The following is a 25132-nucleotide window of genomic DNA, read 5'->3' on the forward strand; positions in this document are numbered from 1 at the left end:
AGGGAAGAGAGAAATACTGCAAAATGAAGGTCATTTAAAAACAAAAGACAGGGACAGCTAGGTGGCGCAGTGGATAGAGCACAGGCCCTGAAGTCAGAAGGACCTGAGTTCAAATCTGGCCTCAGATCAAACACTTGACACTTATTAGCTGTGTGAACCTGGACAAGTCACTTAACCCCAATTGCCTAAAAAAATAAAAAATAAAAATGAAAGATATCAATACATTTTCTTAAAGAAGAACAAATGAAAGATCTTATTCTCAAAAAAATGTAGATGATAATACCTGTCCTGCCTAACCCCTAGGGTTTTTACAAAGAAAACATTTTTGAAAACTATAAATAAAGAGAATTGTTCTAATTATACATTGTACCCTAAGGATCACCAGATCTTTCTATCCACCCTTTTATATGTGTTGTGAGTTCCTTAAGAGCAGAAATTGTCTCTGTCACTAAACAAGCCATATGATCTTAGGCAAATAAACTTGGGTCTCAGTTTCCCCTTTAGTAAAATGAATGGGGAGCTGGGTTGGGCCTAGACGGCCTCTAAGTTCCTTTTCAGCTCTAACTTTGTAGGAAAAGATATGGATTTAAATTATGACTTTGATGTTTAATTCCGTAAGGGAGATTAAGCAAGACACTAATCCCGCTGGGCCTCAGTTTCCTTATCTGGAGAATGAAAGGGTTGGTCTAGAATAAGAAGCACTGAAGGGGTCACAAGTGGAAAAAATTTAAGAAAGCCTGGACTCTAGATGACCTCTGGGGTACCTTCTAGTTCTAGTTATATGAGCTTATGATTCTCGCAAGAGAGTTAGGGCTCTCTTATAAAGTCCCTAATATCTGTTAGGAAGAGAATTCCACAGAGTTGCTGAGCTAGGACTATCCTCATCCTCAGTCTCTATGAAGTCACCAACGGGCACGTCGAGGAGACAAGGCTCCTGATGTACCCCCTCCTCCTGCTTATGCACACCCACATCACACCAGCCTGGCTAAAGAGACAAGCCCTGACCACTGGGCTGGGCACTTGGCACTTGGGTCCCTAGTACCTCGTACGCAGGCTGGGAAGGGAGTCTGGAGAGGAAGATTCCCCCCATGACATTGTAGGAAGGACTCAGTGAAATTGGGAGTGTGTCCAGAGGAAGGCAACCTGGATGGTGGGAGGACTGGGGACCATACCATAGGTGAACTGGGATGCTAAGCCTAGAGAAAGGAAAGGAAAGAGGAAGCATGGTGGCTAGCCCTGAGTATATGTGCAAGCCTGCTGTTAACACAGAAGGAACAGAAGGCTTGTTCTGCTCAGTCTCTGAAGGCAGAACTAGGCATGATGGGCAGAAAAAAGCTGCACCCAAGATGGATTTCAGTTCAGCGTAAGGAAAATCTTGCTAACAATGGAATCAGTCCAAAAGTGAAATCAGCTGCCTCAGGAAGGAGTAGAGCAGTAGAGCTCCCTACCATTGCAGGCCTTTAGAGGATAGAGGGCCCCTTTTGAGAGAGAGTGAAAATGAATTAAACTAGATCTGAGGTCCTAGGTGGTGCAGTGGATAGAACCTAGAATAAAGAAGGCCTGAGTTCAAATGTGACCTCAGATACTTACTAGTTATGTGACCCTGAACAAGTCAATTAACCTATGTCTGCCTCAGTTTTCTCAACTGTAAAATGGGGATAATAACAGCATTTACCTCCCAGGAGTGCCATGTGGCTCAAATAAGATTATTTGTAAAGAACTTAGCATGGTGCCTGGAATACAGTAGGTGCTTAATAAATGCTTCTTTCCAACTCTGAAATCCTGAAGATCTGTGATTTTCCTAGGGGGCAACAATAAGTTGGTCCCAGCAGAGTCCTTGGAGCCAGTAAACCATCCCTGTGGTCTCCATGGTACCTCTTTAACAAGAGAAGACCCTAGAAAAACCTACTGGACTCTACTGAGTTACAGAGGCAAAGTGGGTCACGTGTCATCAAAGAGGCAGTCTGCAGTAATACAAACGGTCTTGGGCCATTTGAGGGGCGAGAGGGGATCTGCTCTCAGCTCAGCCTCTCTACAGTCACGTGACCCTGTAGGGGGCCACTCTGTTTATCTATGTGTCAAGTTCCTCATCTTATAGTTGTAGTCACTGACAATCAATGAGGTCAAATTTGATATGTGCAAAATCACATAGGGTAGTTATGAAGCAGAAATTGTTTCTTATATGCCTACAAATCCTGTGATGTTTCCACCATACCCTGTCTCTTCCACCTCCTAAGTGCTACAGTTCCATGTATCCTTAAATCTTAGAGCTCAAGAGACACTTAAAAAGTTCCTCTTATCCATCCCCTGGTTTTGGATTCAACTACCGAAAGAAATAGGCAGCTATGACTTTATAGACAGGAGCTGCTTGCTCTACTATCAACAATCATGTCATTTCCACTCATACGATCATAGGACTTAGTTAGAAAGGAGGACCAAGTTCAAAGGGAATCGGCCACTAGACAGACCACCCAGGGTTCCTAATCCCAACATCCTCCAGGACACAAGGCCAAAATGCCAATCTCCAGGGAAGTTCCTTTTCCTATCTGGCCTCCTTCCTTGTATTCAAGTCTCCTCCTATCACACAACACTTTCCTATTGGGCCCCCGTCCCCTGGCACCTTCTTTTGAGGTCCCCTCTCTGGATTCCACCAGGCACACAAGGTTGCCCTAGTCATCCTGGCCCCAAGCCCGGGGAAGGAGCAATTCTTTGCCGAGTGAAAGCACCCACAGACATACAACATAACAAACACAGAAACGTCAAACCCCAGCTTCCTTCCTAGTCACACTCAGGCAGTACCACCAGAGCCTGTGGCTGAAGCGAAGAAGACAGTCTGGATAAATATAGCCCAGATGACCACACCTCACCAAACCTGGGGCAAGCCAGCCTGCCCACTGGGCCTCTGCGCTCTCCAGTTCTAGGCCGAGCTATTACTGGATTCCCACCCTAGTGGGGGTTGAATGTTCTTCTGCACAGCTGCAGCTGCCAGGGGCCAAAGCCAACAGGGTTGGTTCACTGTAAGGGCCTCAAACTGGACTCCCTGGGCCTTGTGGAGACTGAGGGTGAGCGGCCGGCTCGATGGAGGGGGGTAATGCAAGGGCAAAACCAGGAAAGGGAGAAACAAAACAAAACAGAAGTTTCCTTCTGGCTGAACTCCCATCTCCACCCAAAGGATGCTCTAGGAATGACCTGAATTCTTTTGGCCAACCATCTCCAGATGGGAGGCCTGGCTCTGGCAAAACTTCAGCCTTGTAGGATAGATAGATTCTATCCCAAAATTTAAAAAAAAAAGTCTCCTCCATTGGTGCAATGCTTATGCATACATACATACACACACACACACACACACACACACAATTTTAAATCCTTTCATCTTTCATTGCATTTAGAATCAGGAATCATATAAAGTTGGAAATGTTTTACATAATTGCACATGTATAACCTATATCTGATTGCTTACTGTCTGGGGGGGGGAGGGAGAGGAAGGGAGGGAAGGATAGAATTTGAAACTCAAAACTTTAAATAAAAATGTAAAAAGAAAAAAAAAGACTCAAATGAAGTGAAAACTGAGAGGAGACTCAGAGAGGCCACCATAAATATTCCCTTCATTTTACAAATGGGAAAAGTGAAGCCTAGAATGCAGGAGTAGCCTCCTTGTCCAGGTAACAAAGTGGCAGGCAGGATTCAAGCTGAGGGCCTCTGACTCCAAATTCAGTCTTCTTTTCATCATGCCACAACTACCCTGCCTAGGGTCACACTTGTGGGAAGTGTCAGAGCTAGGTTCGAAGCCTGGTCTTCTAATTACGAGTCCAAAGCTCTCTCCATTACAGCTCATAGAATCTGATCCCCAGAATAGTCTTGAGAAACATGCACAGGAGATATGCTTGCCCCCATTGTAGAGAAAGGAAAACATGTACAGAAAAAGGAAATGCCTGGAGTTCATGTCACTTAACTACAAATCCAGTGTTCTTTATGGAAGCAAAAGATTTGCTGTAGGGTGGTCAAAATCCAGGTAGTGAAGGCCTGGTTACAGCGTAAGGAAGGCACCCTGGATTAGTTGAAAGAGCACTGAATTGGGAATTGGGAGATACTCTTATTACTGACAAACTACGATCTCTAATAAGTTATTTTCCCTCTCTGGGCTTCAGCTGTCTCATCTATAAAGAGGAGATAACATCACAAGATCCTAGGATTGGGAGCTAGATGACCCTTAAACATCATCCCAATCCCTCAGTTCTACAGAGGGGGCACTCGAGGCCTGAGAAGCACTTGTGATTAACCCAAGGTCACCCAGGTGGTAAACAGCAGAGCCAGAATTCAAACCAAGGGCCTCAGTTGCATAATCCAAAGCTCCTTCCATTTCTCTATGAACCTCACTAACTCTAAAGTAGAGTAACTAACATTCCTTTAGCCCTCAGATGTGAGTCAAAATTTGGCTTATTCATGGAAAGGAATCAATACTGCACTTCTCAGAAATTCTGGCTTTTCGTTGTTTTTGTTGAGTTGTGTCTGACTCTTCATGACCCCATTTGGGGTGTTCTTGGCAAAGATACTAGAGTGGTTTGCCGTTTCCTTCTCCAGCTCATTTTACAGATGAGGAAACTGAGGCAAATAGGGCTAAGTAACTTGTCCAGGGCCACACAGCTAGTAAGTGTCTTATTTGAACTCAGGAAGATGAGTCTTCTTGACTCCAGGCCTGGCTCTCTATCCATTACACCACCTAGCTGCCTAAAATCGTGGCTAGGTGTGTGTTATAAGTGCTGGTATGGCCAACAGGGTAAGAGGGGAACAGTGTGGTTTGACTACAGAGGCTTTCCTAGGCTGTGCCCACAAACAGAAGGCATCTCTCCATCCCAAAGAGAAGGGACTTGGGAACCCTGCCCTGCCCTTCACACCTACGGGCTTTCCCAGGCCCAGACAAGCTGGGATTTGTCAGTGGAAAGGCACAGTGTGTGAGGGAGCCCGTGGAGACATTCAGAAGCCATCCAATTGGCTAGAATGTTTTTCCTTCTCTCTTACTGGCTCTGATTCTTGGCATTAATGCAGGTGATAAGGGCTGGGCAAAGAACAAAAACCTATGGGGAGGGGACATCAGGAAGATATGGACTCACTGCAAACAGTATATAGGAAAATGGAATGAATCTTGCTTGGACTGACAAGCAGCACCTAAACTCTGCCATTTATTATCTGCGAGATCCCAATCAAGGCAAGCTCCTCCTCTGGATCTCAGTTTCTCCATCTGTAAAATTAGGAGGTTGGACTAGATGATCTCTAACATTCTAATCACCTTCTACCTCCTCTTCCCAAACCTTCCTCTTCTGTCCCTCCTTCCTCTGCTTTTCCCTCTCCTCCACTGTCTATTTAATTTCCCTCCTCCCACTCTCTCACATCTGCTCTTCCTTCTCCCCTTGTCCCCTGAAGCAATATTCTTCCCACTCCCCAGCTTTGTGGGAACCCCACAGCCTGGTCAATGCAGCCAGTCAGGCTCCAGCACCCCAGCTCATAAAGGGACGAGGCCACTAGACGCACATCCCAAAGGAAGGACAACTGTTCCTTAAACATAAACAAGTTGGCGGGTTCCCATGCCATGGGCTGGGCGGACAGCATGCAGCTGTGAGCTGCACACCCAGAACATGAACCCCCGTCATGATCGGGTGGGGCCCAGACCCGGATGACTCACAGAGCCCGGCATGCTGGCTCAGGTTCCCGTTGGGCAGGGATGGAACAAGAAGGCAGGCAAGCTGCTCTCTGCACTGACCCACCTGTCTGGACTTGATCCCAGCAATCTCCAGATAGGCCCAACATAAATTCCAGCAAGTGGGCTGGGGGAGATGAGTGTCTCCCTATGTTACAGTGGGTAGGGGTGGGCAAGTCTTAACTCTGCTACTTTTCAAACTGTTGCATTTGGGGTAAGCTCAGTTTCCCCTTCAAATGTGAATACCTACACTTGAGACACCTACCATCCAGACCTGTTGTAAGGAAAGTCCTTTGTAAACCCAAAGGACTATACAAATGTCAGCTGAATTTATTATAGGGGCATGCTACATTGGTGAAGCTGGTTCGCTTGAAGACCTTGTCCCATTCCAAACTGGTTATGGCCACATTTCCCTCTTAGCTGCAGGGAGGCTCTTCATTCTCTCCCCCGCTGTCCAGGAGGCAAAGCCAGCCAGACAAGGTGCATGGAGAAAGAGCATCCAGATACCAAGCAGCTACCACCCAGGCAGCATGGGGCATGGGAATCAGAGGACCTAAGGTCCCAAACTGGCTCTTCCAATTACTCTCTGGTGGGACCCTAGAATTTTGAAGATGTCTCATGATCCCTGATCCTATGATCCTAACCAAAAGTTGAAGGAATCCCAAGGGACAGAGCTGAAGAATAATTTAGAGATTAAAGATGTAGCCCCAACCTACTGATCCAAGGTTCTACTAATGACCCCAGAATCAGATACCAAATCATTCAACTCACTCACTCACTCACTCAGTCAATAAGGGTTGATTAAGGGCCTATTATGGGGACACGTAGATGCTCTCAAAACTTTCTGAGGACCCAGAAAACACTACACTATTACTAATAAAATATAATAATAAATAATATAATAACATTTTATATTATTCATAGCATAATATATTATATATAACAAATAATAATAACAATAACAAGTAACATTTATATAACACTTCAACATGTACAAGATGATTTTCATCAACTCTCCTATTTGATACTCAAAACCACTCTATGACGAAGGTAGAGGTGTGTATCATTACCACTGCTTTATGGGTAAGAAAACTGAGGTCCAGGGAAATTAAAATGATGTGGTCAGTGTCATACAAGATGCAATGCTATGTAGTAGAAAGAAAACTGCATGACTATGGACAAGTCCCAATCTCTGAGGATCAGTTTCATTATTTGTAAAACGACCACAATGATACCTGTAGTTAAGTATGTGTGGACATCCTCTCACACATGCCTCTTAGGACCAAATGACCATAGATTTAGAGCTGGAAGGGGCTTTAAAGGATCAGTCAGACCCTGTCACTTTGCAGAAGAGGAAACTGAGGCTAAGAGCAGGTAAGTGACCTACCCAGATAAGTGACACTGAAACAGAATCTGAACCCAGGTCTTCCCAACTCCAAGTCTACTACCACGATATCTCTCAGTGAGGATCAAAAAAAAAAAAAAGTACTCCCTAAACCTTAAAGGACTACCTAAATGCTATCTATTATTACGACCATTAAGTGGCAAAGCTGGCATCTGAATGTTTCTGAGTCCAGCGGTCTTTCTATTACACTATCTTGCCTCATTTATATCCAGTTCCCATTGCAGTTAAACCCTCCGAACCTAACAGCAGGACCTAATTAGCTGCTTGAGAATTAATTCTCCCTGGATTTCTGGTCTACCTAGGGCAAGAAAGGACTAGAGGCAAAACAGATTAAGTGAACTGAAGCCAAGTAGAAGGCCCCTCTGGCTGATTCCTCCTCCTCCCTAGGGAGGCAGACAGACCCACAGTTAGCCCTTCTTCTGCCTCTTGGGATTTCTGATGGACCCAAACACTCAAGTCCATCAGTCAGAAGCAGACTCCCACTGCTAGGGAAATGACTCACCGAGCCAGGGCACAAAGCAGGATGGCCACTTAGTAGGCAGCATGCCAGCACTCACCCGCCAACCCATGCAGGGTGTTTACAGCCTCATTAAATGCTCTCAGGATGCATCAGCTGTGAAGCTCCCAACCTGGGAGGCCTACCTCTAGTGTCCACTGATGTCCGGACAACTATGAAGATTATGACAAAATCCAAATCACCAACATCCACATCTGAAAGGATTTCTGTCTATCCACTCTGGCCACAGACATAAGAAAGCATAGGGGAGGTGGGCCAGTAGAGGCTTCTGGGTTATTAGGTGCTCACCAACTTTTATAGGCAGAACAGCAATCGCTGAGAAAGTCGGTAACAGAGACACTTCAGTTCTCCACAGAGTTGCACAGAAATGTGCACTTTTGCAGTCCCCTGCCTCAGAAAATTCCTCATTTCAACTTGATGTTCCAAAGACATCTCAAACTCAACGAGTCTGAAACAAATCCTCTCCTCTTCCACAGGCACCTATTTTTCTTGAAGACATGATAATCTTTCAGTTTTCTGGATTCAAAACCTCATTTTCCTCGACTCTGTTCTCTTTCAATCCCGTATAATACAACCAGCTGCCTAATCTTGCCCTTCCCCCCTCCATTACATCAATCTCTTTCTGCTTGTGACACCCACCGTAGTTCAGGCCCTCATCACCTCTCACCTAGATTATTGCAACAGCCTCCTAATGGTCTCCCAGCCTCTAGTCTCACCCAGCACTCCCGTCCATCCTCCACACTGTTACCAAAATGATTTTTCTTAAATGTAGATCTGACCATGTCACTCCTCTACTAAATCAACTCTAGTAAACCCTCTATGGCCTCTAGGATAAAATATAAAATCCTCCATTCATCTTTCAAAGCTCTTTGCAATTTAGTCTCAATCTATCTTTCCAACCTCAGTAGACATCGCTACCCCTCCCACACTCTGCAATCCAGCCACACCGGTCTTGATCTGTCTGTCTGTCTGTCTCTCTCTCTCTCTCTCTCTCTGTCTCTCTCTGTTTCCCTCTGTCTCTGTCTCTCTCTTTCTTTCTCTCTCTCTCTCTCTCTCTTTCACACACACACACACACACACACACCACTCCAAATTCTACCTCTGTGTCTTTGCTTCAAACACCCCCCATACCTGGAATGCGCTCTCCCTCCTCACCTTGGCCTATCTAAATCACACTCTTCCTTCAAGACACAGATCAAGCACCAGCTTCTCTATGATGAACCTGATTCTCTTAGCTGCTGGTGTCCTCCAACCCAAACTACCTTGTATTTCACTACTTCGTGTTTATTTGTGTTTGTTCTGTTTACATTTATCCTGCTTCTAGAGGTCCCTGTTGTCTTTCACATCTGAAGGTAAGCTCCCAGGCTGACACATTGGCAATGTTTTATTCTCTGCTTTTGTATTCCTTGTGTGTAGTGAGGTGTCTGACATATAGAAGACACTTAATAAATGTTTGTTAACTGACTGACTGCTTCAATATCAAATGTAGTCATTCAATGTGCTCTGGAAACCTTCAAATGCCACATAAACGTCAGCTATTGATACTATTATAATTATCTATCAAATGGGGTAATGAAGACCTAGGCCACCTATTCCAAATGAAGCAACAGATGTGAAGCTACTTTGGAAAATGTAAAGAACTGAACAAAGGGAAAGCAGCAGTCTTGCTCTCCTCATCCTGGATCCCACACATCTACCAGGCGTACCACCCTAGGCTAGGCAGCTATTGTAGCACAAAGGGAGTCCTGCCTTTCACACACACACACACACACACACACACACACACACACACACACAAATGAAAGACACATGGAGCTGATGCTTCCGAAAAAATCATCCCTAGGGAATCCTGAGCCAGAAAGAACAGAATGCCCTCCCTAGAAGCTGGTCCACAACTCCATAAGCACTCCCTTCAGAAGCCCTTCCTCCAAAGGAGGCATCCTCAACCTTTCTGTGTGTACTAGACCCCTCTGGCGGTCTGGTAAAGCCTACAGACCCCTTCTCAGAATTATGTTTATAAGTGCAGAAAACAAAATAAAGGTAGCCGGGTATACTGAGATAGTTATAAAAATATTTTTTTTAAAAAACAAGTTCATGGTCCCCAAACTGAGAGCTTTTGCTCTAGGGGCTCCCACTGTACCCATCCTCATCTTATTTTCTCTCCTGGTTTCTATTACAGCAGTTAAATTGGTCATTTGCCACCAACACCAGCCAAATCTGCTTCAAATTACCCAAACAATGCCGGGCCCTAAGTAGACCTGTAGTCTGTCTCAGATTTATTGTTATTTTAAGTGATTTCTCAAACTCCACCAACATTACTGAAATAGCCACCACCATCCCACCACCCCCTCTACAACACCCAGCAATGCTGACCAGGCTGCCCAGTTAAGAAAAGGGAATAGGAAGAGTAATGGGGGGAGGACAGATGGAGTCAGCTAGCTTCCCTTAAAGGTAAAGGTTCATAGGCTTGGTCTTCTTGGAGGAGGCAGTCTTACAGAATTCCTGGAATAGAGATGGGAGAGATGGCAAACAGAGAAGGAGGAGGTTTGACTGACTGAAGCAGGAACGGGTCAATACGAGGGGCAGGAGCTCCAAATGACCCAACCAACAAGCTAAAACAGGACAGAGAGCGAGAGGTCTTCTGGTTTTCCAACCTCAGTCAGAGGCTGCAAAGTATGCTACGCCTGAAAGAACAGAGAAGCTGCCAACTTCGGCCCTGGAGCATCAGGTAGGCTGGTTTCCCTGGAAAGCTCGGAAAGGGGCCCACAAACTCACCTTGATTTCTCCAGAATTGGTGAAAGCCTGGACAGCAAACAAATGCACCAGGATGGAGCTGTTCTTCAAAACAGGGTAAACAGGGTATTTGGACAAACTAATCGTATGATCACAGATTTCAAGCTGGAAGGGACAGAGGAGATCATCCAGTCCTGGGGTGGGGAACCCACAGCCTCAAGGCCACATGTGGCCCTCCAGGTCCTCAAGTGCGGCCCTTTGACCATCAGTCACATGCGGCTTTGAGGCCACAGGTTCCCCACCCCTGATCTAGTCCAATCCCTCATCCTCTAGATAAGGAAACAGTCCCAAAAGGGTTAAGTGCCGTGCCCAGGGTTGCAAACTAATAAAGTGAGATCTCAGGTTCCCTCCAGTTCCAAATCCTATGAGATTATGGTCTACCAACAATCAAATGTATTGGTAGGCGATGCACACAATCAGACCTGGAGCTAGAAGGGACCTTCGTGGCTATTTAGTCCAACCCCAACAATTTTATAGATGAGGAAACTGAGGAGAAGAGATTTTATGTAACAGGCATGAAATAGAAGAACCAAAATTTGAACTTGGGCCCTCTGACGCCAGAGGCAGTTATTTCTGCTATAACACAAAGCTTCCTCTACTACTCAAAATCCTTAGTTCCTTTTTAGCTCCCAGGGACCAAAGTTCCAAATACTGTAAATGCCTGTCTGATAACACTGGAGAATCACCCAGGGTTCTTAACCTGGAGGCCATGAACTTTTAAAAATATATATTTTGACTATTTTAATATATTTTAAATATTTTATATTATATATTGTAAATATTTTAAATATTTATATAAATACATATTCAATGTAATTAGTTTCCTTTGTAATCCTCTGCTTTTATTTTATGCATTTTAAAAACATTCTGAGAAGGAATCCATAGACTTCCCCAGACTGCCAAAGGGGTCCAAATTGTGTGTGCGTGTGCGCACACACAAGATTAAAAACCCCAACTACAGAGGGAAAGAAGTTCATGCCTTCTCAAGTAGCAATTCTCAATCTCAACATCTCAAACCCTTGTGGTGCTCACCTGCACTAAATTGTTATATAACAGAATTTTTTTTTTAATTTTTCAGTTAATTAAAGTTACTTTTGCCACTAAGAATTTTGCATTGCTTCCTGAAGTAGCTAGTGAGGCTGCTGGCTTGTTCCAGGATATCTAAAATGTCCTTTTAACCTTCTCACTGCTCATCCAAACCCTCTTCGAAGAGTAACTCAAGCTTCCATTCTTCCACAAACCTTCCCCAAACCACTCCAGCCCCAACCCGGTGGGTTCCCCTTCCTCTGACCTCCTTCAGTTCCTTGCCCATACTGCCTTTGTTGACTTTTAGTTGACTTTTTGAGGAGCACAGATGTAAAGCTAAACAGGACCTCAGAGACAATCCCATCCAACTTCCTCATTTTATAAATGAGAAAACTGAGGCCCAGGGAGGTTAAGTGACTTGCCCCAAAGGTCACACAATTAAGTGTCAGGGGTGGGTTTTGACCCCAGGTCCTCTGACCTCAGAGGCAGCGTTCATGCTATTGCTTCCCCCAACGTATGTGTTTTTTCTCCCCTATCAGCTAGCAAATCCCTTGAGAGCCTTCCTTCAGTGTCTTATATACGCCACGTCTTACACTTTTCTCTAACCTTCAGCACTCAGCAAAGGGCCTTGCAGCACAGACACTCAACAAAGGCTTGCTGCCTGGCTGACTCAATGATGGAGTCAGACCCAGATCCTGCGCCCTGGCGAGAATGTGAAAGGATACTAAAGAGGAAAGACATGTGTGTTTGCCTCAACACTGATACCAGATCCCCAAAACTGGAAGGGGAATCCATGGGCCCTGCTCTAATACACGAGCCCTTCCGTGCACAGGATGGATGAGGACAATGTGCGTAAAGCCACGGGGAGGAAACCAAACAGAATTTGTTCCAAGAAAAGAGGCCTGTTCTTAACCTCATCCAACCCCAAAGGGACCATCCTTCCTTCCACAGTCTTTCTCCAGGCCAAGCTGACATACTAAAGGGTTTTCTGGTAAGCAGAGTGAACTGGTCAGGACCTCTGCTCACTGGGCAGGAAGCAGACCAAAACATGGAACACAGGAAGGATGCTCCAAGTGTTTCCCTAGGCCAATCCAGGATGGGGTTGCATGCTAAGAATTAAGACTCAGGCTTTAAAGCTGGAAGAGACCTAAGAGGCTGTCTAATCCAGCCCCCTAAATGCTAAATCACTGACTCCCTCTCTCTTTTTACACATGAGGAAATTGAGGATCTAAGATGGGAAGAGACTTGTCTAAGGTCACACAGATAGTAAATACACAGCAGAGGCAGAGTCTCTGACTCCAAATCCAGGGCTATTTCCAGTAAGCTCCTTCCTTTCAAAATCTGCCCTTTGGACTATAAAAATGTGCATACCCTTTGACTCAGCAATAGCACTTCAGCTGTATCCCAAAGAGATCATACAAACGGGAAAATGACCCACATGTACAAAAATATTTGTAGCAGCTCTTTTTGTGGTGGCAAAGAATTGGAAATTGAGAGGATGCCCATCAACTGGGGAATAGCTGAGCAAGTTGTGGTATATGAATGTAATGAAATACTATTGTGCTATAAGAAATGATGAACAGGCAGACTTCAGAAAAACCTGGAAAGACTTGTATGGTCCGATGCTGAGTGAAGTGAGAACCAGGAGAACATTGTACACAGTAACAGCCACATTGTGCAATGACTAATATTGATAGACTTAACCCTTCTCAGCAATACAAGGATCTAAGACATCTCCAAGGGCCTCATGATGGAAAATGCTATCCACATCCAAAGAAAGAACTACGGAGTTTGAATGCAGATCGAAGCATACTATTTGCTATTTTTTTTCTTCTGCTAGTTTTGGTTCCTATTTCTGGTGGTTCCTCTTATTGGTTCTAACTCTTACTTACATCACTAATGTGAAAATATGTTTAATAGGAATGTATATATATAGCCTATATCAGATTGCGTGCTGTCTTGGGGAGGGAAGGGGAGAAAAATTTAAAACTCAAAAGCTTATGGAAGTAATTGTTGATAAATCAAAATAAATTAATTATAAAAAAAATCTGCCCTTTGGTCTGAGTAAACGAGGGTCTCCAAAGATTATCCTGGGAATGGAAAATGTGAATTCCTTGCCAGCGCACCTCACCTGTCAGAGGTGATTCCACACACATCCCACGGGAAAGGGCACATTCCCCCCAAGTGTGCAATCCAAGAGCAGATTTATGACTCCAGCGTAATAAGATCTTAATGAGCCCCATTCAGGCAGACCTTATTCCCTACCCCCACCCCATATTCTTTTCACGGCTTCTGAAATTTGACTCATTTATGAAAAGGGAAAACTCAATTACCACAAGTCGTTAGCTTCTGGAATATAACTTTCTTGTTATTAATAATAATGGCTGGCATTATGGCTCCCCAACACCCACAGCTATTAGGACATCCACACCATGGCGGTGTACCTTCCCCCTTCCAAACGTAGATACTGGGGTTCCTTCTTCTTTTCCACCTATCCAAAGCAAAATGAAGGCTCTAGTCTGCACTACAGATGGTTTTCCATCAGCCACAGTTAAGTGACGGTTTTTAGAGTCAGTTACAGGTAAGTCAGAAACAGACTGAATAATAACAACAATGAGAGACAGCGTAAGATAGTGGATAGAGGGTCATCCTCTGAGTCAAGGACTAGCTTCAAGTCTGGCCTCTCACACATACTATGAACCTTTCACTGTCCTAGGGCAGTCTCTAAGACTGCAATTTTCAGAAGAGTAACGAATACACACTGAAAAAGAAAAAACGTCCTCAGTGGAAATTACTTATTTCAATAAAGTCACAGTTTCAGATAAATTATTATCAATAATGAAAATTATAATGCCAGTAGCTCACATTTAGATATAATTCTTTCTTAAACCACATATAAAATGTGTTTTTTTCTCTCCTAATGAGCCAATGATGTAGAAAATTTTTTTATACTATACTCATGATTTCTTCAGTATAGGGAATTCCCAGTGAAGAAGATCAAGGCCTACCTTCCCCACAACTTTTAGTCTTAGAGAGTTTCTCTAGGACACCAAAAAGTTAAGTGACTTGCACAGGGTCACACAGCCAGTGACTAGGTCTTCTTGACTCAAGGACCAAGTCTCCATCCACTATATCAGACTCCCTTTCATGAGTTCGATAGTCTTAGTGTGATAAGAAGTTTGAGAACTGACTGGTATTCTGAGATCTGTAATTCAGAAAGTCAAAGATCTCTCCCTTCCTTCTCCCCAAATCTTAGGGCTGAGGGAATACTTGTCTTTCTGATCTACAAATCCCAAGATTGCAGGCAATTCTCAAACCTTTATTACATTAATTTGTTGTCTTTCATTTTTACAGAGAAAGAAACGGAGGTTCAATGAGTATAAATGACATGCCTATCCTTGTGGTTAGTATCAGAACTGTGACTCAAGCTCAGGTCTTCTGATATCAACAGTCTGGTGATCTTCTCCTTGTCCACAGAATGGCATTATAAACAAAAGTATTACCCTAACAGCACTCTGTACTTAGAACTATATAATGTTAAAAGAGGGAAAAGACTTTAAGAGATCACATTGTCTGATCACTTTGTCACTTCTTGACGGGAAAAACCGAGAGCAGAGAGGGAAAGTATCTTGGCAAAAGTCACTTAGCTAGCAATTGGATAGTCAGGACTAGAACCCTGGCAACCTCAACACCAGTACAAAGCACCTTCTACTGTGTGCAGCTGCCTTAATATGATTAAAATACAGACCACCATTACTAGTATTAAAGGACACACACAGAGACGTGCTGAATGTGGTACATCTAGTAAGTTCTTGTACCTCAGCAGTACAGTTTTTACAATCTTGTAAAATGCATGAGGACGTCCTGTTGATGGGTTGGATTGGCACGAAGTTGTCTTAATATATATTTCAATCACCCTAGCTGCCAACTTCAGGCAGAGAAAACAATCCCTGAAGTCAGCAGTGCATGAACTGGAATCCTGGAGGCCACCCCACCCATTAGCTCCTGAGGCCTCACCCTGCTCAAGAGCTCTCTCTCTCTCTCTCTCCTTCCCTCACTCCCTCCCTCTCCTCCTTTTCGCCTTTCTCCCTCTCCTTTTCCCCTTCCTCCCTCTCCTTTTCCCCTCCCTCCCTCTCCTCTTTTTCTTCCCTCCCTCCCTCTCCCTCTCTCCCTTTCCCTCCTTTCCCCTCTCTCTCTTCACATCCCTCTTCCCCCAATCCCCTACCTCTAGTGGCCTTCTCTACAAACTCAGCAGCAACCAGCTTCCCCCTAATCCTCTTTACACCGTCAGCACAAAACCCACTAGTCACACAAATTGCACCTGAACGGCGGCAGCACCAGGCACAATTGATCATCTAAATACAGTAATTGGGCCATACAGAGCAGAGATAATTACCCTTTATTCATTTCTGAAAATAATCCATTAGACACAGATTGGGCAAGGGGTAAAGGTTCTCAGAGTCAGCAGATGATTAAAAACAGATTGTGGTTGACTATTAAATGCCAACAGGGACAGACAAAGCTGCCAGGCCCTTCCTCCCAGTCACTGTCACACCTGAGGAGCTTGGGATTGACAGACCCATATAAATGCACCCCTGCTCCCAAGTGCCCACTGTCTGCTTTTTGCCAAGGCTCAGCTCACATAGATGCCACTGACAGCTCTCCTATCTATAAGCCCCAACATTTCAAAGAGACCTAACTCATAAACAAGGATTTAAGGACCCCAAGAGTAGAGAAATGACTTGCCCAAGGTAACGCAGGTAGTAAGGAGCAGGGTCAACATTCAAATCCAGATCTTCTTTGACACTACACCTGCTCTCCCTGCCTACTTTTCTTTTACTCAATAGATGGGAAGGGAGGGAGGGGAAAAAAGGAACATTTTTAAACTTTTTAACTGTGAAACTTAAATCATGTGGGAGGCAGGTATGCTACAAATCTTCTGCAGTCTCTCTAGGAATGAGCAGTGAACGTCTTGCCAACTGGTACAGTGTTGATGCCACCAGCCAGAGGCTACAGCTCCCATCAATACTCTATCCTTGTGACAGAATTTGCAATGAGACTGTACGGGGCCCAGTGGCGGGATGTCAATGTTCTCCTGAGAGAGAATGACTCCGGATCCCAGAGGCCATTTATGAAGGGTTTCTGTCCTATCTATGACCTCAGATATTCACATTTTAAAGTGCCTGAGAGCTTTCTGAAGATAGCCATGTAATTAGCTTTTGAAGCCCCTCACAACTTGGCTCCAACTTCTTTTTCCAGACTCATGGAAGGAACATTTACTGCCCCTTCCCATACTCTTGGATCCAACTAAATAGGCCTTCTCTCTGCTCTCGTCTGTCTCCCTGACTCTGCAATGCATCGGCTGTCCTCCGTGCCTGGAATGCATGGAATCCCATCCTCGCTATAGCCTCACAGAATCCCTCTCCTTCCTCTAAAACACAGCTAAAGTATCCTCTTGTACAAGAAGTCTTCTGGTGTCCTCCCCATCTCCCACCCCACCCCCCACAAATGCTGGTCCTCTCCCTAACTACCTTGTATTTAATGACCTTGCATTTATTTATATTATCTTTGTATTTATGCTGTATGTATATATGTATGTGTATATATATATACATATGAATGTATACATACACAAATATACAAAAATTCATGTGTGCATGTGTCCTGGTCTCTCCATATACACATATTTGTGTCTAATGGTAGCCATCTGGGGGGAGGGAGAAAAACAAGGGGGAAAAAAAGAAAGTTACATGATAACGTTAAAAGGAATCAAAAGTTGTACATAATAGATTTGCAGTTTTCATGTGTAATCATCTTCTTTTTTCTATTCTACTATGTTATGGAAATGCTTGGTTTTTTTTCTTAAGTTCAAAATAAAATAAATAAATAAAATTTAAAATATAAGCTTCTTGCAAGAAGGGATTTTTTCAATCATTTTATTTGTAACCTTGGAGCTTAATGCAATACCTGGCACTAACATGCCTGTTGAATAATTTTTTGATTAATAGAAAGACTCTCAGCTTAGGAGTCAGAATATGTCAGAACTGTGGTTCAGGTTCTGCCGATAACTAGCTGGGTGACTAGGCCAGTTCCTTTCTCTTCCCTACATCTCTGTTTCCTCCTCTGTACAACCAAAGGGTTAGGCCAGAGGATCCTCCAAAAGGCATGCTCCTCACATGAAAACCTCTAGGGATTAAAAGTCCCCTCTGACACTCACCATGCACGGTCCACCTGGTCCTTGCTCTAAGTTTCTCACTGACCTCTCGCATCATTTGATAAACAAGAAAGAGATTCAAAGAGCCAATCAAACAGTGATCCGGGGAACAGAAGCAGAACAATTCCTGAAGCCCAATCAGAACTTCCTATACACAGGCCAGGGAGTCAACTCAAGTCTCAAGGGGCCCAAATGTCCTTTGAATCTTTCTTAGGATAAAAAAATACAGGAGTTGGGAATCACATATGGAGAAACAGAAGAGTTGGCTATTAAATAAACAGCATGGTATAGTAGAAGGAATTCTTGATGGGAGTCAGGAACTCTGAATTCAAGTCCTACCTTTGTATTCACTAGCTATGTGACATTGGACAGACGTGTGAAAATTTCTCCATCCACAAAATAAGGTTTTGTCACTAACTAGCTGGGTAACAAGGAATATATGACCCTATAAGGTCCCTTTCAATACTGACGTTCTAAGAATCTATAAATTTGGCAGGGGAGATGTAGCAGGAGGATCAAGTCAGCTTTTTTCTCCCCAGTCTTTGCTTTACCAGTGATTTCAGTATTTCATGGATCCTGAACCTCCCTAAGTCATCAGAAAGCAGGTGGGATAAGAAAGTCAAGGCTAATTAGCTGAGGGGAAACAGGCTTCCTTGGATTTAGAGAAGGCAGAGTCCTTCCCCCCCCGCCCCCCATCATTTGCTCCCTTGGGTTCAGCCCTTGGGGAAAAAGAGACTTTTTCATAGATTGAGTGTCTGCGTCATGAATGAACGTCTGCGTCAGGCTCTCCCTGTCCCTCAAGGGCTGACGTGAGAAGGCTTGAGACAGAGAGGAACAGGCAGGCTGCTGAACAGCTCAACCCAACTTCTGACTTGAGTCTACTGAGAAGGATGACCCTTGCCTCCCAGCAGACATTTCCAGTTTTCTCTGGTACCCAGCAATGACTCCACAGAGTACCTTACTCATGAAGACGGTGTCATTCAAAACACAGGAACACAGTTATTTCAAGCTGGAAAGGGCCTAAGACCAGGGCCTTTGATAGTCTACACCAGAGTCTCTTAACTAAATCTTCTGTGACATAGACCCTCTGACAGTCTGGTGATGCCTGTGGACTCCTTCCCAGGATAATATTTTTAAAGGCGTAAAACCAGTGGAAACATTTAAATATGAAAAACAAATAAGCACATGGAATATATTGATTTAGAAAGGAAACTAATTATATTGGAATGTAGTTACTAAAATATTTCTTAAAAAAAAAAAGTTCATGGATCCCATGCTGAGAGCCCTAGATAAGGTCGACCTCACTCATTTTAAACAGGAGGAAACTGAGGTTGAGGGATAAGGAGGGATTTCTTAAGATCACACTAGTAGCAAACAGCAGATGTAAGATTTAAACCTCCATACTCTAACTAAAAATCCAGTTTACTTTGTACTCTCACTATGCTTAATCAATAAATATTTACAAAGGGCCTTCCTGGTACTAATCACATAAACCCTGTGCTCAGCACTGCGGGGGATACAACAGAGACAGAAAACACAACCCTAGCTTCCTATGCAGACATTTGGAAGACATAAGCAATGCCCCTCCTGGGTCAAGTCCCTCCAGTCTAGAATCCTGCCTCTGATGAGGGATGCTGAGGAGCAATTTATTATTAGAAAAGAGAGAAGAGAGGCAAAGGTTTAACTCTATGAGATCAGGTTCAAAAAACCAGAGCTGTTCAATGATGTCCCCCGCCTCCACCCCGGACACACGTCCCTATTAATGACAAAGGAGAGGCTGTCCATCCCAGCATGTTAGTGGGTTCTTATTGAGGCCAAGAGCACTGGACTTGGAGTAGCGACCTGGCCGCACCACTTTGTAGCAAATGCCCGGGACAACTCATTTAACCTCTGAGAAGCCTTGATTTCCTCATCTGTTAAAGTGGAGGATAATGTTACCTTTGTACTCCTCTATCTCAAAAGATGGTCACCAGGAAACCAAGTCCTTGGCCGAAAGCAGTAGAGGAACAGAAGCTAGCTTTAATACTGTCACCAGTCCCACTGTATCCCCTCTCGGGGCAATGCCCTCTGCAAGGTCACCCCCTTGCTGAGTAAAGAAAGACATCTATTACTTACTGGTGAAGGAAAGGGTAGAGCAAACAGAAGAAGGGAGGAGAGAAAAGGAAGGATACAGAAATGAGAGGGCAGCAAAGGAAGAGAATAAGAGAAGGAAGGAAGAGAGAAGGGGCTTATTATTCCAAGAGGGGAGACAAGGGAGAAATGCCGGTAACAAAAACGGTGTAAAAAAAAAATCCTATGAGAAAAGACTGAAATGAAGAATAAAAGAAAGGAAAAGGAGAGATCTCTGTAGCAGCAAACCTAGAATCAGTCACTGGTCCTACTGTGTCTATGCCAGGGCCAAATCCCCACTGAAGTCACAGGGGCATGTTCCTGGGTACTGGACTGGCAATCTTTCTGGAAACCTTGTCTCCCCAGGATTTGTGCAACTTGGCTGTAAAAGGGCCTCCCTGGTCAGACATTTGGCAGACAAGGAGGGAAAAAAATAAAAATTAAAAAAGAAAAAAAAAACCCACCACCACCACCAACCAGAGAATAGTAATTTCGCGCGCGCGCACACACACACACACACACACACACACACACGTACGTACGTAAAGGCTATTTCAGGACTTAGGGTGAATAAAAATATCCTCTCCAACCCCGTCTTAGCCCACTGTCCCCCTCACTGAGGGGATTTGACACCAGGACTGAAACCACACCCATAAGTTTGCAGAAGGCACTTTGGAGTGGTTTGTGTTTTAGTGCTAAAGTCCAAGCAACTAAAAATAGCTGAGTTTGCAAAGCCCTGGGCCCAGGGAAGCAGCAGGATCATGGGGTGTTATCTCTACTTTACACAGATGCAATGACAAAGGCTTTCCCGGGGCCTGTCTAGGAGAGACACAAGGAAGCTAGGATTTCAAGCCACCAAGGGGCCAAAGCAGACCCATCGCCAATGGGCCCAGTGTAGTACAGCATCCAGAGTGCTGGCCTGGGAGTCAGGACAGCCTGGTTCTGTCCCAACTCTGCTACTTAGCTGTGGGACCATCTGTGGGCACCACTACCCTCCCACCGCCCAGACTCACTGTCATCCATGATTCCTCCACCCTCTCTCCAGGCCCCACAGCCCCACATTTAATCTGCTCCCAAGGCCTATCAATTTTGCCTTCATAGCATCTCAAAAACATGCCCCTTTCTCTCCTCCAATAAAACCACCCATTCAGGCTCAGGACCTCATCACTCCTTAACTATTCCAACAGCCTGCCAGTGAATCTCGCTGTCCTAACTCTCTCCCCATTCTAATCCATCCTCCATTCAGCTGTCAAAGTGATCTCCTAAAGCTCAGGTCTGACCACGTTACTACTCAATATTCCAGTGGCTCCCTATTACCTAACGGATCAAACAGAAAATCCTGTTTGGCATTCCAAGCCTTCCTAACTTTGTTCTTACATCTTACACCACCACCACCACCACTACATACTCTGTAATACAGTGAGACTGACTTTCCTGATGCTCCCATAACAAGACAATCCATCTCCTGATTTGGAGCATTTTCTCTGGCTGTCCCCCATCCTGGAATGCCCTCCCCCTCCTCATCTTTCCCTCCTGGATTCCTTCAAGTCTCAGCTAAAATCCACCTTCTCCTGGAAACCTTTCCTCATCCCCTTAATTCTAGTGTTTTCTTTCTGTTGATTATTTCAAATTTACTCCGTATATGCCTTTGTTTACACATAATTTTTTGCACATTGTGTCCTCTATTAGACTGACAGCTCTCTGAGGGCACAGACTGTGTTTTAGCTTTCTTTGTATCCCCAGTGTTAACTGACTGACTATAAGTTAATCACTTCCACTTTCCTGGCTTCAGTTTATCCATCTGGAAAAACAGAGCTGATCCTGACAATCTCCAGCTCTATGATTCAATGATACCGTTAAGACTTGAAATTCTGATTAAACAATGGTGTGCCCTCTGATTTTAATTCTAATGCTGGTAATAGATACAGAGTCCTTGACTAGATAGTATTTTATCCCTTGGCAAACAGCAGATATCTTTGGCCAAAGAAATCCACAGGGCTAATTTCAAGATGTGCTATATAGAACCAATGCCTTTAACCTGGTTCCTATCTGAGATAGGGAGGGAACTGAGAGAAGAGATTTCCAGAGTCAAGACAGACCTCAGGCTATTTACTCCTAGGTCTAGCACCCACACAGGTCTTCCTGCAAAGTCCCATATCACCCAGAAGCCACCCTGAGCCTCTTCTACATATGGATGGGGCTCTGCCACTTACATTCTGAGGTGACCTTGGGCAACTCAATTAACCTCTTCATCCATAAAATGAGAAGCTGGACCCAGGCAGCAAGGTTGCACAATGGATAAAGGGAGAGCCCTGGACTTAGACACTTTGCTGTGTGATCCTGGGCAAGTCATTCAACTTCTCTCTGCCCGTCTCAGTTTCCTCATCTGTAAAATGGTTATAAAAAAACACCTACTTCCCTGGGTTGTTGCTAGGGCAAATAAGATAATATTTGCTAAATTCTTTTTAAACCTTAAAGTGCTACAGAAATGCTAGCTATTATTATTACTAAATTTCTGATGGCCCTCTAAATCTATGAGCCTATGATCTTAATAATAATAACAACAGTAATTCACATTTATATAGTGCTTTACAGTCAACAGAAATCACACAGACACACTCCTCATCCCTTGGACTATAAACAGATCTAAGTGGATAGGTCTAGTCAAAAAAGACCCCATCATCAAATCAAAGGTGTGGTCATAACCCCATTAGGTGTTCTCTTGGTCTTTCCTTTTTTTATATCCCTCCTCGCTCAGGCTAATGCTGGAACATGAGGCTCTTTTTTTAAAATCAGTTCTAACACACAGCTAGAAAGACACACATATCTCAACACTGTCACAGGCAGCTCCAATTTCCCCTTACTCTTTTCAGACTCTGGCCAAGAAGAGAAAGGGGACGCAAGAGATTTCTACATTCCAAAAGCATCTCCCCAATAAGCTAGCGTCTCCATGACATGGTTGGGAAATGAGAAGTTCTAAGAAGCGCAAAGGAGTTTCTGAGCTCTCTTCCCACCAAGCAGATTTGTAACCTCATTTTACAAGTACTTAGAAAGAGACAGGCCGCTAGTTTTCCCAGTCTGACCCACTAAGTTCAACCACCAACCCTATTCCCAACTGCTTCCCTCTAAGCACCCTCTCTATTTCAACCAGATTCATCGTAGCCCCTCCCCCACAGAGCTCTGCAGTTTCATTCAAACTATTCTCGAACATCCATCCCCTGGGTCCCTGATTAAACTAATTCTTTTCATCCTTCAAGGCACAGCTCAAGTGCCACCTACTCCATGAAGCCTTCCCTGGTTACCCCTATCCAATGGAGTCTCTCCCTCTTCTGACCCGCTGACACTCTTTCTTGTATTATTTCCCCAACTAGACTGTGAGCAGGATCTGTCTCTCTCGGGATCTAGCAAAGTATCCTGCATATATAAGGTACTCAAGACTATTGGACCAGCTGAGCTAGCCCAGCCTAGAAGTGTCAGGAAGAAGTGAAAGTGATGATACAGGGACAGAAGGCCTTGCTGTGAGTGTGTAAGAAGAGCTGGCATGAGAGAAAAGAATAATCATAAGAAAAGTTCACATTTATTTTCTTTATATAGTTTTATGTATTTTATTTATTCATTTATATTTATATATTATATTTATGTTTGTATTTTATTTATACAATATGTATTTATATATTAACTTATTTATGTAGGATTTCTGGGTTTCTAAAGGATTTTCTTTACAACGGCTCTATGAGTTAGCTAAGGTCCAGTATTATTTCCTCATTTTTCTTTTTTGATTTAGTTGTTTTTCAGTCATGTCTGACTTTTCATGCCTCCTTTTAAAAAGGGGGTTTTCTTGGCAAAGATGCTAGAATGATTTGCCATTTCCTTCTCCAGCCCATTTTACAGGTGAGGAAACTGAGACAAACAGGGTTAAATGACTTGCCCAAGGTCACATATCTAGCAAGTGTCTGAGGCCACATTTGAACTCAGGTTTTCCTGGTTCCAGGCCCAGCACTCTACCCACCCATTATTTTATTCATGAGAAAACCAAGAGCTCATTCCTACCTTAACCCCTGGTCCATGTTCACGTATCAAGAACAAAATAACTTTGAAAAGATTCAATTCCAAGTCTTTCCACAACTCTAGAAACTAAGGAAATTTTAGATGTATTCTGCTGTCAATAAATGATATATAAAATACACATCTGAGTACATAAAAATGCAATCCTAGAATCAGTGGCTTGGGCACTCTCAGTCCACTGGGCCTACTTAAGCTCATCCTGGAACTAGTTATGACCATGAGGAGACAATGGAGTGTCTTTTTTTTTTTACTTCATTAAATATTTCCCAAGTACATTTTAAAACTTTTTTTGACATTCATTTTTTTTTAACTTTGAATTCCAAATTCTCTCCTCTCCCCTCCCCCTCCTTGAGGACAAAAACAATATGACATCAATTGTGCATGTGAAGTGAAGCAAAACATATTTCCACATTAGCCATGTTGCAAACACTGTAGTTTCATGGAAAGAATATTGGTCTAGGAGGCTAAAACCTGAGCCTCAGTTTCCTCATATGTAAAAATGAGTGGGTTCCTCTCCTGGCTCAAAGACCCCCAAACTCCCCAGTGCAGCCCCAACCAGATTAAAATGTAACTGAAAAATGTTTAACAAAATAAATAAAAATGTAATAGAACATAGATACCATGAATTTGTGGTTTTCAAAGTCAATACGCCCCAGGTATCCATTTCTACTTGAGGTTGATACCACTGACTTAGAGGATGCCTGGAAGATCCCTTTCAGTTCTGGCATACTGTAACCTGAGTAGAACCCACCAGGAGGTGTTCACAGTGACCCTCTGAGTGGACCACAACACAAATAAACTAGTTCCTCCTGCTGCTCCAAAATGCCTGCCCTGGGTTCTAGGCTGGGCCAGAGGCCCAACCAAAAAGGACTCAGATCCCCCGAGTGCTGATTTGCAAACTCTAGGCAAAGGGCGGAGGAAGGAGAGAGAGAGGGCTTTATTTTATCTCATTCTCACAGCTCAACACCATCTGTCCACATCCCTGCACTTCAACAACCTGTCCCCCTACATTTGCCTCTCAGTGATATGAGGGAGTAGAGAGCCTCTCCTCTCCTGAAGCTGAAAATAGCTGCAGGGACAGAGGCCTCCTGAACCCCCAGAGCACAGTTCTAGGGCTAAAGCTGGCTCTGGGGGCTAAAGTTACAGTTTCTTTTGGGCTAGGCCCCAATTACAGTCTCCACCAGCTTCCCTTGACCTCTGGATGGAGTCCACACAGTACCACTGGATTTATCTACCCTCACCCCTACCTAGAGTAGGGACAGAGGAATCCTGAACTTAGGAACAGAGGAAGCTAGGCTCCTGAGCTCC

The 25132-nt window shown here is 44.0% G+C and overlaps 1 protein-coding gene across 2 annotated transcripts in view; it reads right to left on the minus strand.

Moving 5' to 3' along the window:
• RXRA (retinoid X receptor alpha) overlaps positions 1–25132 on the minus strand; it is a 287628-nt gene that overhangs the window by 131399 nt on the left and 131097 nt on the right. The gene's annotated exons all lie outside the window — the stretch shown is intronic.

This window comes from Vombatus ursinus, unplaced genomic scaffold, assembly GCF_900497805.2.
Source record: "Vombatus ursinus unplaced genomic scaffold, bare-nosed wombat genome assembly UNPS02014793.1, whole genome shotgun sequence".
NCBI classification, from domain to species: domain Eukaryota; kingdom Metazoa; phylum Chordata; class Mammalia; order Diprotodontia; family Vombatidae; genus Vombatus; species Vombatus ursinus.